Source organism: Phocoena sinus, chromosome X (genome assembly GCF_008692025.1).
Source record: "Phocoena sinus isolate mPhoSin1 chromosome X, mPhoSin1.pri, whole genome shotgun sequence".
In the NCBI taxonomy this organism is placed as follows: domain Eukaryota; kingdom Metazoa; phylum Chordata; class Mammalia; order Artiodactyla; family Phocoenidae; genus Phocoena; species Phocoena sinus.
In genome coordinates this window covers 63,346,808-63,361,986 of record NC_045784.1, presented here as the reverse complement: position 1 = coordinate 63,361,986, position 15,179 = coordinate 63,346,808, and the positions used below count along the sequence as shown (strand labels likewise).

At 36.4% G+C, this 15,179-nt stretch overlaps 1 non-coding gene across 1 annotated transcript; it reads right to left on the bottom strand.

Annotated features, from left to right (window-relative positions):
- Positions 1 to 7,831: 7,831 nt before the first annotated feature.
- Positions 7,832 to 7,904, bottom strand: TRNAG-UCC. Its single transcript has one exon. It is a non-coding gene; the product is annotated as a tRNA-Gly (tRNA).
- Between the last annotated feature and the right edge of the window lie 7,275 nt (positions 7,905 to 15,179).

The window sequence follows — 15,179 nt, the reverse complement described above, 5'->3', positions numbered from 1 at the left end:
GGGAGAGTATAAGGAGTGGACTTGTGATAAGTGTAAATGAGATATTGGAACTATGGTAAAAGTGAAGAAATGATGGTTGTAGGAGATGGGAGGGAAGGAGAGGGAGGGTGAAATTCCATAATCAAAATGGAAAGAGGCCCCTGACACTTAGATGTCAAAAGGATGAAAGAGTTAAGAGAAGTGCTATGCTTGGAGAAACTCACGAGTATAGTCAAATCTGCTTATCTGTTCTCCTGCATATACAGTGGGCTAAAAAGGTATATATGATTCCAAAGGTAATTTGTTTTGCTAAACTATAGGAGAATTTGGAATTGGAAAAGCTGAGAAAAACATAATTTGTCAGCAACGCAAGAGACAACATGATTTTTAAATGATACTTTAGCAACCATCAAGGATAGTAAAGCTAGGAGTGAATGAAACAGAAAGCACACCATGTAACTTTCTGTCTGATGTGCTAAGCAGGGAATGGAGGTAATTCTCCCATGAGACAAAAGGTCACAGGTTTAACCATTTGAGGCGGGAAATTTCAACTTAAAACAGCCGAAAAGAATTGCAACCTTTTTATTGGAGTATAATAGCTTTACAATGGTGTGTTAGTTTCTGCTTCATAACAAAGTGACTCAGTTATACATATACATATGTTCCCATATCTCTTCCTTCTTGCGTCTCCCTCCGTCCAACCCTCCCTATGCCACCCCTCTAGGTGGTCACAAAGCACCGAGCGGATCTCCCTGTGCTATGCGGCTGCTTCCCACTAGCTATCTATTTTACGTTTGTTGGTGTATATATGTCCATGCCACTCTCTCACTTTGTCACAGCTTACCCTTCCCCCTCCCCATATCCTCAAGTCCATTCTCTAGTAGATCTGTGTCTTTATTCCTGTCTTACCCCTAGGTTTTTCATGATATTTTTTTTCTTAAATTCCATATACATGTGTTAGCATATGGTATTTGTCTTTCTCTTCCTGACTTACTTCACTCTGTATGACAGACTCTAGGTCCATCCACCTCACTACAAATAACTCAATTTCGTTTCTTTTTTGGCTGAGTAATATTCCATTGTATATATGTGCCATATCTTCTTTATCCATTCATCTGATGATGGACACTTAGGTTGCTTCCATCTCCTGGCTATTGTAAATAGAGCTGCAATGAACATTTTGGTAAATGACTCTTTTTGAATTATGGTTTTCTCAGGGTATATGCCCAGTAGTGGGATTGCTGGGTCATATGGTAGTTCTATTGTAGTCTTTTAAGGAACCTCCATACTGTCCTCCATAGTGGCTGTACCAATTCACATTCCCACCAGCAGTGCAAGAGGGTTCCCTTTTCTCCACACCCTTTCCAGCATTTATTGTTTCTAGATTTTTTGATGATGGCCATTCTGAATGGTGTGAGATGATAAATCATTGTAGCTTTGATTTGCATTTCTCTAATGATTAATGATGTTGAACATTCTTTCATGTATTTGTTGGCAATCTGTATATCTTCTTTGGAGAAATGTCTATTTAGGTCTTCTGCCCATTTTTGGATTGGGTTGTTTGTTTATTTGTTATTGAGCTGCATGAGCTGCTTGTAAATTTTGGAAATTAATCCTTTGTCAGTTGCTTCATTTGCAAATATTTTCTCCCATTCTGAGGGTTGTCTTTTGGTCTTGTTTATGGTTTCCTTTGCTGTGCAAAAGCTTTGAAGTTTCATTAGGACCCATTTGTTTGTTTTTATTTCCATTTCTGGAGGTGGGTCAAAAAGGATCTTGCTGTGATTTATGTCATAGAGTGTTCTGCGTATGTTTTCCTATAAGAGTTTGATAGTTTCTGGCCTTATATTTAGGTGTTTAATCCATTTTGAGCTTATTTTTTGTGTATGGTGTTAGGGAGTGTTCTAATCTCATACTTTTACATGTACCTGTCCAGCTTTCCCAGCACCACATATTAAAGAGGCTGTCCTGTCTCCACTCTACATTCCTGCCTCCTTTATCAAAGATAAGGTGACCTCATGTGGGTGGGTTTATCTCTGGGCTTTCTATCCTGTTCCATTGATCTATCTTTCTGTTTTTGTGCCAGTACCATACTGTCTTGATTACTGTAGCTTTGTAGTATAGTCTGAAGTCAGGAAGCCTGATTCCTCCAGCTCCATTTTTCATTCTCAAGATTCCTTTGGCTATTTGGGGTCTTTTGTGTTTCCATACAAATTGTGAGATTTTTTGTTTTAGTTCTATGAAAAATGCCAGTGGTAGTTTGATAGGGATTGTGTTGAATCTGTAGATTGCTTTGGGTAGTAGAGTCATTTTCACAATGTTGATTCTTCCAATCCAAGAACATGGTATATTTCTGCATCTATTTGTATCATCTTTAATTTCTTTCATCAGTGTCTTATAAGTTTCTGCATACAGGTCTTTTGTCTCCTTAGGTAGGTTTATTCCTAGTTATTTTATTCTTTTTGTTGCAATGGTAAATGGGAGTGTTTGCTTAATTTCACTTTCAGATTTTTCATCATTAGTGTATAGGAATGGCAGAAATTTCTGTGAATTAATTTTTGTATCCTGCTACTTTACCAAATACATTGATTAGCTCTAGTAGTTTTCTGGTAGCATCTTTAGTATTCTCTATGTAGAGTATCATGTCATCTGCAAACAGTGACAGCTTTACTTCTTCTTTTCTGATTTGGATTCCTTTATTTCCTTTTCTTCTGTGTTTGCTGTGGCTAAAGCTTCTAAAACTATGTTGAATAAGAGTGGTGAGAGTGGGCAACCTTTTCTTGTTCCTGATCTTAGTGGAAATGCTTTCAGTTTTTCACCACTGAGGGTGATGTTGGCTGTGGGTTTGTCATATATGGCCTTTATTATGTTGAGGAAAGTTGCCTCTATGCCTACTTTCTGCAGGGTTTCTAACATAAATGTGTGTTGAATTTTGTCGAAGGCTTTCTCTGCATCTATTGAGATGATCATATGGTTTTTCTCCTTCAATTTGTTAATATGGTGTATCACGTTGATTGATTTGCGTATATTGAAGAATCCTTGCATTCCTGGAATAGACCCCACTTGGTCATGGTATATGATCCTTTTATTGTGCTGTTGGATTCTGTTTGCTAGTATTTTGTTGAGGATTTTTGCATCTATGTTCATCAGTGATATTGGCCTGTAGTTTTCTTTCTTTGTGACATCCTTGTCTGGTTTTGGTATCAGGGTGATGGTGGCCTCTTAGAATGAGTTTGGGAGTGTTCCTCCCTCTGCTATATTTCGGAAGAGTTTGAGAAGGATAGGTGTTAGCTCTTCTCTAAATGTTTGATAGAATTCGCCTGTGAAGCCATCTGGTCCTGGGCTTTTGTTGGAGGATTTTTAATCACAGTTTCAATTTCAGTGCTTGTGATTGGTCTGTTCATATTTTCTATTTCTTCCTGATTCAGTCTTGGCAGGTTGTGCATTTCTAAGAATTTCTCCATTTCTTCCAGGTTGTCCATTTTATTGGCATAGTGTTGCTTGTAGTAATCTCTCATGATCTTTTTTATTTCTGCAGTGTCAGTTGTTACTTCTCCTTTTTCATTTCTAATTATACTGATTTGAGTCTTATCCCTTCTTTTCTTGATGAGTCTGGCTAATGGTTTATCAATTTTGGGTCCTTCTTTGTCTCTTCTCATAGTCTTTATTTTAATGTCTATTTTGTCTGATATGGGAATTGCCACTCCAGCTTTCTTTTGTTTTCCATTTGCATGGAATATCTTTTTCCATCCCCTTACTCTCAGTCTGTATGTGTCCCTAGGTCTGAAGTGGGTCTCTTGTAGACAGCATATATAAGGGTCCTGTTTTTTTGTCCATTCAGCCAGTCTGTGTCTTTTTGTGGGAGCATTCAATCCATTTACATTTAAGGTAATTATCGATATGTATGTTCCTATTCCCATTTTCCTAATTATTTTGAGTTTGTTATTGTAGGTCTTTTCCTTCTCTTGTGTTTCTTGCCTAGAGAAGATTCTTTAGCATTTGTTGTAAAACTGGTTTGGTGGTGCTGAACTCTCTCAGCTTTTGCTTGTCTGTAAAGCTTTTAATTTCTCCATCAAATCTGAATGAGATCCTTGCTGGGTACCGCAATTTGTTTGCAGGTTTTCCTCCTTTATCAATTTAAGTATGTCCTGCCAGTCCCTTCTGGCTTGCAGAGTTTCTGCTGAAAGTTCAGCTGTTAACCTTATGGGGATTCCCTTGTGTGTTATTTGTTGTTTTTCCCTTGCTGCTTTTAATATGTTTTCTTTGTATTTAATTTTTGACAGTGTGATTAATATGTGTCTTGGTGTGTTTCTCCTTGGATTTATCCTGTATGGGACTCTCTGTGCTTCCTGGACTTGGTTATCTATTTCCTTTCCCATATTAGGGATGTTTTCACGTGTAATCTCTTCAAATATTTTCTTAGTCCCTTTCTTTTTCTCTTCTTCTTCTGGGGCTCCTAAGAATTGCAAGTTTTAAAAGACAGCTTCCTTCCTCCCTCCTCCCTCCCTCCCTCCCTCCTTCCTTCTTTTCTCCCTCCCTCTCTTCCTTCCTTCCTTCCTTCCTTGCTTGCTTTCTCTCTATTTAGATATCTATTTATTTAAACATATGATTCAGTGATTATAGTGAATTTACAGTGTTGTGCAGCTATCACCACAAACTAATTTTGGAACATTTCTGTCACATTCAAAAGAAATCACTGTCCCATTTTCAGTTATTCACCACTCTTTACCCATAGCCCCAGGAAATAATTAATCTACTTTCTGCCCCTAAGATTTCTTTTCCAGACCTTTCAAATAAATTAGATTGTACAACATGTGCGCTTTTGTGTCTAGCTTCTTTCGCTTACCATAGTGTTTTTGAGGTTCAGCCATGTTGTGTCTTGTATGAGTACTTCATTCCTTTTAATTGATGAATAGCATGCCATTGTAAGGATATATCACATTTTGTTTATCCATTCACCAAATGATGACATTTGGGTTGCTTCTACTTTTTAGATATTATGAAAATGCTGCTATGAAAATTCACTTACAAGTCCTTGTGTGAACATATATTTTAATTTCTCTAGGTTAGGTACGTATTAGTGGGATTTCTGAGACATATGGTAAGACTGTTGAATTTAAGAGAACTGCCAAACTGTTTTCCAAAGTTTCTCAATCAGTTTATATTCCCACCAGCAATGTATGAGGAGTCCATTCTCTCCACATCCTCTCCAGCATTTGTTATTGTCTATCTTTTTGATTATAGCTATTCTTGTGGGTATGAAGTGCTATTACATTGTAGTTTTACTTTGCATTTCCCTAATGACTAATGATGTTGAGCATCTTTTCATGTGCTTGTTGTCCATGTGCTTGTATACCTTCTTTGATAAAATGTCTATTCAAATCTTTTGCTCCATTTTAAAAATTAAGCTTTATTTTAAGATAATTGGAGATTCATATATAGTTGTAAAAAATAATACAGAGAAGTCCCATTTAGCCCTTTACTCAGTATCCCTTCATGATAACATCTTCCATAACTATAGTACACTATCACAACCATGAAACTGACATTGATACAATCCACCCATCTTAGGTTTCCAGTCATACATGTACTCATTTGTGTATGTGTATTTATTTCTATACAGTTTTATCACAGATGTAGGTTGGTAATAACAACCATAGTCAAGGTAGAGAAGAGTTACATCACCACAAGGATCCCTCTTGTTATCCTTTCATTACCACCAACCCCCTCCTCAAAACCATTAAATTTTCTACCAGCTATAATTGTTATAATTTCAAGAATATTATGTAAATTTTATCATACAGTATGTAGCCTTTGGGGTTTGGCCTTTTTCACTCAGTATGCTTCCAAGAATCATCTAGGTTATTGGGTGTATCAATGGTTCATTCCTTTTTATCGCTGTATAATATTCCACAGTACAGATGTACCACAGTTTGTTTAGCTATTCACCTACTGAAAGACATCTGGTTTTTGCCCCAGATTTTAACTGTTATAAGTAAAATTGCTATGAACATTCGTGTATGGCCTTTTGCCCTTTTAAGAATTTGGTTATTGGGCTTCCCTGGGGGCGCAGTGGTTGAGAGTCCGCCTGCCGATGCAGGGGACGCGGGTTCGTGCCCCGGTCCGGGAGGACCCCACATGCCGCGGAGCGGCTGGGCCCGTGAGCCATGGCCACTGGGCCTGCGCGTCCGGAGCCTGTGCTCCGCGGCGGGAGAGGCCACAGCAGTGAGAGGCCCGCGTACCGCAAAAAAAAAAAAAAAAGAATTTGGTTGTTTGTTTACTTATTATTGAGTTATAAGGTGCCTTTTCTATATTCCAGATAAAAGTTATTTATCAGATATATGGTGTACACATATTTTCTCCCAGTCTGTGGCTTGCCTTTTCGTGTTGTTAATGGTGTCTTTTGAACTGAAAAAGTTTTCAATCTGGATGAACTACAGTTAATCAATTTTTCTTTTATCACTTGTGCCTTTGATGATATATCTAAGAAATTTTTGTCTAACATAATGTCAAAAATTGCTTTTTGTTTACTTCTAAAGGTTTTTTTAAATGTCTGTTATCCATTTTGAGTTCATTTTTGTGTATGGTATGTAGTAAGGGTTTAAATTCATATTTTTGCATGTGGCTATTGAATTGTCCCAGAACCATTTGCTGAAGACTATCTTTTTTTCTGTTGAATTACCTTGATACCTTTGTTGAAAATGAATTAGCCATAAATGTATGGGTTTATTCCTGGACCCTTAATTCTATTCAGTTGATCTGTATGTCTGTCTTTATGCCAGTACCACACCATCTTGAATACTATAGTTTTGTAGTAAGTTTTAAAATTGGAGCATGTAAGTCCACCAAATTTGCTCTTTTTCAATACTATTTTGCCCCCGCCCCGGGGTCATTCACATTTCCAGGAAAATTTTAGGATCGTCTCATCAATTTCTTCTAGAAAAACTAGCTGGAATTTTGATAGGAATCACATTGAATCTGTATATGGATTTGGGAATATTGCCAACTAAACAATATTAACTTTTTTGATCCATGAACATACCTCTTCATTTATTTAGATCCTTAATTTCCTTCAATGTTTTGTAGCTTTCAGTGTAAAAAAATTGTAATTCTTTTGTTAAATTTATTGCTAAATGATTTTGTTCTTTTCGATACTATTGTGAATGGAATTGTTAATTGATTAGTTTATGGTAATACAATTTATTTTTGTATATTGATGTGTAGCCTGTGACCTTACTGAACACATTCACTAGTTCTAATAGGTGTGTGTGTGTATCTGTGTGTGTGTGAAAACCTTAGGATTTCTACGTATAAATTCATGTAATCTGTAAATAAGCATAGTTTTACCTGTTCCTTTTCTTTTCCTTCCCTTTCTTTCTTCTCTCCTTCTTCTTCTCTTCCTCCTCCTCCTCCTCCTCCTTCTCTCTCTCCTCCCTCCCTTCCTTCCTCCCTCCCTCCCTCCCTCCCTTTCCTGCCTGATTACATAGCCTTGAATTTACAGTACAATATTGAACAGAAGGGTTGAGAGCAGAATTCCTTGACTTGTTCCCAATCTCGGGAAAAAAAATGATTCAGTCTTTCACCATTAAGTATGATGTTAGCTGTAGTTTTATTCTTTTGTAAATGTCCTTATTTAGGTTGAGCAATTTTCCTTCTATTCCTAGATTGTTGAGTTTTGTTTCTTTTTTTAAATCAGGAATGGGTCTTTGATTTTTGTCAAATGCCATGTCAATTGAAATGATCACGGAGTTTTTGTTCATTATTCTCTTATATGTTTTATTACATAATATGATTTTCAGTTCAGTTCAGTTTTTTTTTTTTTTTTTGCCATGTCTTGTGTCATGTGGAATCTTAGTTCCCTGACCAGGGATTGAACCTGTGCTCCCTGCAGTGGAAGTGCAGAGTCCTAACCACTGGACCAACAGGGAATTCCCCGATTTTCAGTTCTTAAACCAACCTTTCATTCCTGGGATAATTCCCCTTGGTCTTAGTGTATAATCACTTATATATGTGGGTGGATTCAGTTTCTTAATATTTAAGTTTTTGCATTTATATTCATGAGGGATATTGGTCTCTATTTCTTTCCTTGTGATATTGGTTTGGATTTGGTATTATGGTAATGATAGCCTCTTAGAATCATTTGGAGATTTTTCCCTTTTCCTCTATTTTCTGGGAGAATTTGTGAAGAATTTTTATTTTTCTTCTTTAAATGTTTGAAGGAATTCACCAGGCCTAGGCTTTTTTCATTGGTAGTTTTTAATTACTAATTCAATCTCTTTGTTACAGATCTATTCAGATTTTATATTTCTGCTTAAGTCAGTTTCAGTACGTTTTGTCTTTCTAGGAATTTATCCATTTCATATAAGTTGTCTACTTTGTTGGCCTAAAATTTTCCAGAGCATTCTATTGTAATCCTTTTAATTTCTGTAAGATTAGTAGTGATATCTCCTCATTCATTATGGCTTTAGTAATTTATATGTTCCCTCTCATTTTTCTTGGTCAGTCTAGCTACAGGTTTTTCAATTTTGTTTATCTTTTCACAGAACCAACTGTTGATTTCACTGATTTTAAACTACTTTTTTCTATTATCCAGTCCATTGATTTGTGTAGTAATTTTTATTATTTCCTTCTGATTTCTTTGGATTTAATTTGCTCTTTTATTCTAATTTATTAAGACAGAAACATAGGTGATTGATTTGAGATCCTTCATGTACATTATAGATATTAACTCCTACAAATTTCCTTCTAGGGACTGCTTTAGTTGTATCTGAGAAATTTTTCTGTGTTGTGTTTTTGTTTGCATCCAGCTCAAAATACTTTCTACTTTCCCTGGTGATTTTTTTTTTTTTCTTGCGGTACACGGGCCTCACTGTTGTGGCCTCTCCCGTTGCGGAGCACAGGCTCCGGACGCGCAGGCTCAGCGGCCATGGCTCACGGGCCCAGCCGCTCCACAGCATGTGGGATCCTCCCGCACCGGGGCACGAACCCGAGTCCCCTGCATCGGCAGGCGGACTCTCAACCACTAGCGCCACCAGGGAAGCCCTCCCTGGTGATTTTTATTTGACCCATTTGTTATTATGAAGTGTGTTGTTTCAATTCCATATATTTGAGGATTTCCAAAATTTTTGTCTGTTGTTGATTTCTTTTTTTTGTTGTTGTTGATTTCTAATTTAATTCCACTGTTGTTTGAGAACACAAATTGTGTGATATCAATCCTTTTAAATTTACTGAGACTTGTTTCATGGCTTATCATATCATTTATTTTTGAGAAATTTCCATGTATATTATGCTCTTGCTGATTGGATTGTTCTAAAAATGTCAGTTAGGTCTACATTATAGTGCTGTTCATGTCTTCTATATCCTCCTTGATTTTCTGTCTCATTTTGCTGTTCATTACTTAGAGGTGGGTCACTGAAGTCTCCAAATATTATTGTTAAATTTTCCACTTCTTATTCATTTTTGTTAGGTTTTGCTTCATGTACTATGGGGCTCCTCTGTTAGGTGTAACTATGTTTACATACTCTATTTTAAATTGATCCTTAATAATTATATAATATCCCTTTATATTTCAAGTAAAAATTTTAGTTTATTTTTTGTATTGATATAGAAACTCCAACTCTCTTATTGTTACTGTTTGCATCATACTGTGTGCATCATATTGCACATTCTTTTATTTTTCTAATTAACATTTTTATTGAAATATCATTGACATAAAGCATCGTGTAAGTTTAAGGTGTACAACATATTGACTTCATAAATTTATATTGCAATAATATTGCCATTGTAACATTAGGTAACACCTCTGTTGTGCCACATAATTATCATTTCTTCTAGGGGGTGGGAACAATTAAGATGTACTCTCTTAGTAAGTTTAATGTTTATAATACAGTTTTGTTATCACTGTACTGTATATTAGATCTCCAAGATTTACTTATTTACTACTTTCAAGTATGTACACTTAAACAACATCTCTCCAATTCTGACTCCCCAGCCCCTGGTAATCATTATTCCACTCTCTATTCTTTTGAGTTCAGTTTTTTTTTTAAGATTCCACATATAAGAGATATCATACAGTATTTGTTTTTCTCTGTTTGATCTCAGGAAAATGTATTCAAGGTCCATCCATGTTGTTGCAAAAGGCAGAATTTCCTTTTTTCTCAAAGCTGAATAGTATTTGTATATGTACACCAAACCTTTATCCATTCAATCACTGATGGACACTTAGGTTGTTTTCATGTCTTTGCTATTTCGAATAATGCTACAAAAAACCTGGGAGTGCATATATCTTTTCAATAACTTGTTTTCATTTCCTTTGAATATATACCCAGAAGTGGGCTTGCTGGATCATATGGTAGTACTAGTTTTAATTTTTTTTCAGAACCTCCATACTGTTCTCCATAGTGGCTGAACCAGTTTACAATCCTACCAACAGTGTACAAGGGTTCCCTTTTCTCCACATCCTCACCAACACTTGTTATCTCTTGCCTTCTTGATAACTGCCATTCTTACAGGTGAGAGGTGATATCTCATTGTGGCTTTGATTTGTATTTCCCTGATCAATAGTAATGTTGAGTACCTTTTCATGTACTTCTTGGCCTGTTGGACATACCTGTTGGATTCTTTAGAAGAATTTCTATGTAGTTCCTCTGCCCATTTTTAATTAGATTGAGTTGTATGAGTTCTTTATAAATTTTGTATACTAACCCCTTATTCAATACATGCTTTGCAAATATTTTTTTCTTATTCCGTATTTTTCATTTTGTTGATTCTTTTATGTGGTGCAAAGTTTTAAAGTTTTTTTTCAGCATATTATGCTTTATTATTTCAAGAAAGGTAAAAATGCAACTGAAACACAAAAAAAGATTTGTGCAGTGTATGGAGAAGGTTCTGTGACTGGTCAAATGCATCAAAAGTGGTTTGTGGGGACTTCCCTGGTGGTGCAGTGGTTAAGAATCCACCTGCCAATGCAGGGAACATGGGTTCGAGCCCTGGTCCAGGAGGATCCCACATGCTGTGGAGCAACTAAGCCCATGCACCACAACTACTAAGCCTGCGCTAGAGCCCACGAGCCACAACTACTGAGCCTGCGTGCCACAACTACTGAAGCTTGCATGCCTAGAGCCCATGCTCTGAAACAAGAGAAGCCACCGCAATGAGAAGCCTGCACACTGCAATGAAGAGTAGCTCCCGCTCGACACCAACAGAGAAAGCCTTCCCACAGCAATGAAGAACCAATGTAGCCAAAAATTAATTAATTAATCTTTTAAAAAAATATTTATGTATTTATTTATTTTTGGCTGTGTTGGGTCTTGATTTCTTTGCGAGGGCTTTCTCTAGTTGTGGCAAGTGGGGGCCACTCTTCATCGCGGTGCACGGGCCTCTCACTATTGCGGCCTCTCTTGTTGCGGAGCACAGGCTCCAGACGCGCAAGCTCAGTAGTTGTGGCTCATGGTCCTAGCTGCTCCGTGGCATGTGGGATCTTCCCAGACCAGGGCTCGAACCCATGTCCCCTGCATTGGCAGGCAGATTCTCAACCACTGCGCCACCAGGGAAGCCCCAATTAATTAATTTTTTAAAAAGTGGTTTGCAAAGTTTCGTGCTGGAGATTTCTTGCTGGATGATGGTCAGATAGACCAGTTGAAGTTGATAGTGATCAAATCGAGACATTAACTGAAAACAATCAACATTATACCACGGGGGAGATAGCCAACATACTCTAAATATCCAAATCAAGCACTGAAAATCATTTGCACCACCTTGGTTATGTTCATTGCTTTGATGTTTGGTTTCCACATAAGTCAAACGATAAAGCCCTTCTTGACCATATTTCCACATGCAATTCTCTACTGAAACGTAACGAAAACATTCCATTTTTAAAACAAATTGTGACAGGCGATGAAAAGTCGGTACTGTACAATAATGTGGAATGGAAGAGATCATGGGGCAAGTGAAATGAACCACCAACAACCACACTATAGTCTGGTCTTCATCCAAAGAAGGTAATCTGTATATGGTGGGATTGAAAGGGAGTCCTAAAGTTTTTAAGTTTGATGTACTTACACTTGTTGATTTTTTCTTTTGTTGTTTGTTCTTTTGGTATCAAATCTAAAAAATCCTTGACAACACCAGTGTTGAAGAGATTCTTCCCTATGTTTTCATTTTTAAAAAAAAATTATTAAGGTATACCTGATATACAATATTATATAAATTTCCACTGTACAGCATGGTGATTCACAATATTTAAAGGTTATACTTCATTTATAGTTATTATAAAATGTACTGTATTCCCTATGCTGTACAAAATATCCTTGTAGCTTATTTATTTAATACATAGTAGTTTGCACCTCTTAACCCAGTACTCTTATCTTGTCCCCTCCCCTTCCCTTTCCCCACTGGTAACCATTAATTGTTCCTTATATCTGTGAGTCTGTTTCTTTCTTATTATATTCACTAGTTTGTTTTATTTTTTAGATTAAAACATATAAGTGATATCATACAGTATTTGTCTTTCTCTGTCTGACTTATTTCACTTAGCATAATACCCTTCAAGTCCATCCATGTTGTTGCAAATGGCAAAATTTCATTTTTTTTATGGCTGAGCAGTATTCCATTGTGTGTGTGTATATATATATATATATATATATACACACACATATATATCACATCTTCTTTATCTGTTCATCTGTTGATGGACATTAATGTTGCTTCCATATCTTTGCTATTGTAAATAATGCTGCTGTGAATATTGGGGAACATGTATGTGTTTGAATTAGTGTTTTTGTTTTTTTAGATTTATATACCCAGGAGGGGAATTGCTGGGTCATATGGCAGTACTATTTTTAGGCTTTTGAGAAACCTCCGTACTGTTTTCCACAGTGACTGCGCCAATTTACATTCTTACCAGCAGTGTATGGGGGTTCCCTTTTCTCTACATCCTCACTAATATTTGTTATCTGTGTTCTTTTTGATGACAGCCATTCTGACATGTGTGAGGTGATATTTCATTGTGGTTGTAATTTGCATTTCTCTAGTGAGTAATGATGTTGAGCATCTTTTCATGTGCCCATTGGCCATCTGTATGTCTTCTTTGGAAAAATGTCTGTTGAGGTCTTCTGCCCATTTGTTGATTGTTTTTTTTTTTGTTTTTTTGATATTGAGTTGTATGGGTTGTTTGTGTATCTTGGATATTAACCTCTCATCGATCACATCATTTATAATATTTTCTCCATTCCATAGGTTGTCTTTTGTTTTTATCGATGATTCCCTTTACTGTGCAAAAGCTTTAAAGTTATTAGGTTCCATTTGTTTATTTTCTCTTTTATTTCTTTTGCCTTAGGAAACTTATCCAAAAAATATTGGTATATGTCAACATGTGTTCTACTTATGTTCTCCTCTATGAGTTTTATGGTTTCCATTCTTATATTCAGGTCTTTAAACCATTTTGAGTTTTTATATGGTATGAGGGAATTTTCTAATCTCATTGTTTTTCATGTAGCTGTCCCCCTTTCTCAGCATCACTTGTTGAAGGGACTGTCTTTTCTGCATTGTATATTCTTACCTCCTTTGTTATAGATTAATTGACCATAGGTGCATGCATTTATTTCTGGGCTCTCTATTCTGTTCCATAGGGCTATGTGACTACTTTTGTGCCAGTACCATGCTGTTTTGATTACTGTAGCTTTGTAGTATAATCTAAAGTCTTGAGAGGGTTTTACATGCAGCTTTGTTCCTTTTTCTCGAGAATGCTTTGGCAATTCAGGGTCTTTTGTGGTTCCATATGAACTTTAGAATTATTTGTTCTAGTTCTGTGAAAAATGTCATGGGTATTTTAATAGTAATTGCATTATATATGTAGATTGCTTTGGGTAGTATAACCATTTTAACAGTATTAATTCAATACAAGAGCAGAGGATATCTTTCAATTTTTTGTGTCATCTGCAATTTCATTCATCAGTGTTTTATGGTTTTCAGGGTATAGGTCTTTCACCTCCTTGGGTTATTCCTAGGTATTTTATCTATTTTTTTGGATGCGATTTTAAATGGGATTATGTTTTTACTTCCTTTTCTGATATTTCATTATTAGTGTATAGAAATCCAACAGATTTCTGTATATTAATTTAGCAAACTTGCAGAATTCGTTTAACAGGTCTAATAGTTTTGGGTGGAGACTTTAGTGTTCTCTATATAAAGTATCATGTCATCTGCAAATAGTGACAGTTTTACCACTTCCCTAACAATTTGGATACCTTTTATTTCTTTTACTTGTCTCATTTCTGTGACTTGCATTTTCAATACTATGTTAAATTGAAGTGACAAAAGTGGGCATCCTTGTCTTGTTCCTGAATTGAGCAGATAGGCTTTCAGCTTTTCACCATTGAGTATGATGTTCACTGTGGGTTTGTCATACATGGCCTTTATTATGTTGAGGTATGTTCCCTCTATACCCACTTTGACGAGAGTTTTTATCATGAATGGATGTTGAATGTTGTCACAAGATTTTTCTGCATCTATTGAGATAATAAAGTGATTTTTACCTTTTCTTTTGTTAATGTGGTATATCACATTGATTGATTTGTGAATGTTGCACCATCCTGTGACGCTGGAACAAATCCAAGTTGATCATAGTGTATAATCCTTTTTATATATTTTTGGATTCAGTTTGCTAATATTTTATTGAAGATTTTTCCATATATATTCATCAAAGATACTGGCCTGTAATTTTCTTTTTCTATAGTGTCTTTGTCTGGTTTTGGTATTAGGGTAGTGGTGCCCTAATAGAATGAATTTGGGAGTTTTCCCTACTCTTCATGTTTTGGAATAGTTTGAGAAGTATAGGTATTCTTTATATGTTCAGTAGAATTTCATGTGATGCCATCCAGTTTTGGAATTTTGTTTGCTGGGTGTGTTTTCATTAAAAATTCAGTTTCACTTCTAGTCATCAGTTTATTGAAATTGTTTCCTCTTTTTTTTTTTTTTTTTGGCGGTATGTGGGCCTCTCACTGTTGTGGCCTCTCCTGGACAGGCTCTGGACATGCAGGCTCAGTGGCCATGGCTCACAGGCCCAGCCGCTATGCAGCATGTGGTATCTTCCCGGACCGGGGCACGAACCCGTGTCCCCTGCATCGGCAGGTGGACTCTCAACCACTGTGCCACCAGGGAAGCCCAAAATTGTTTCCTCTTGATTCAGTCTGAGCAGGCTGTAT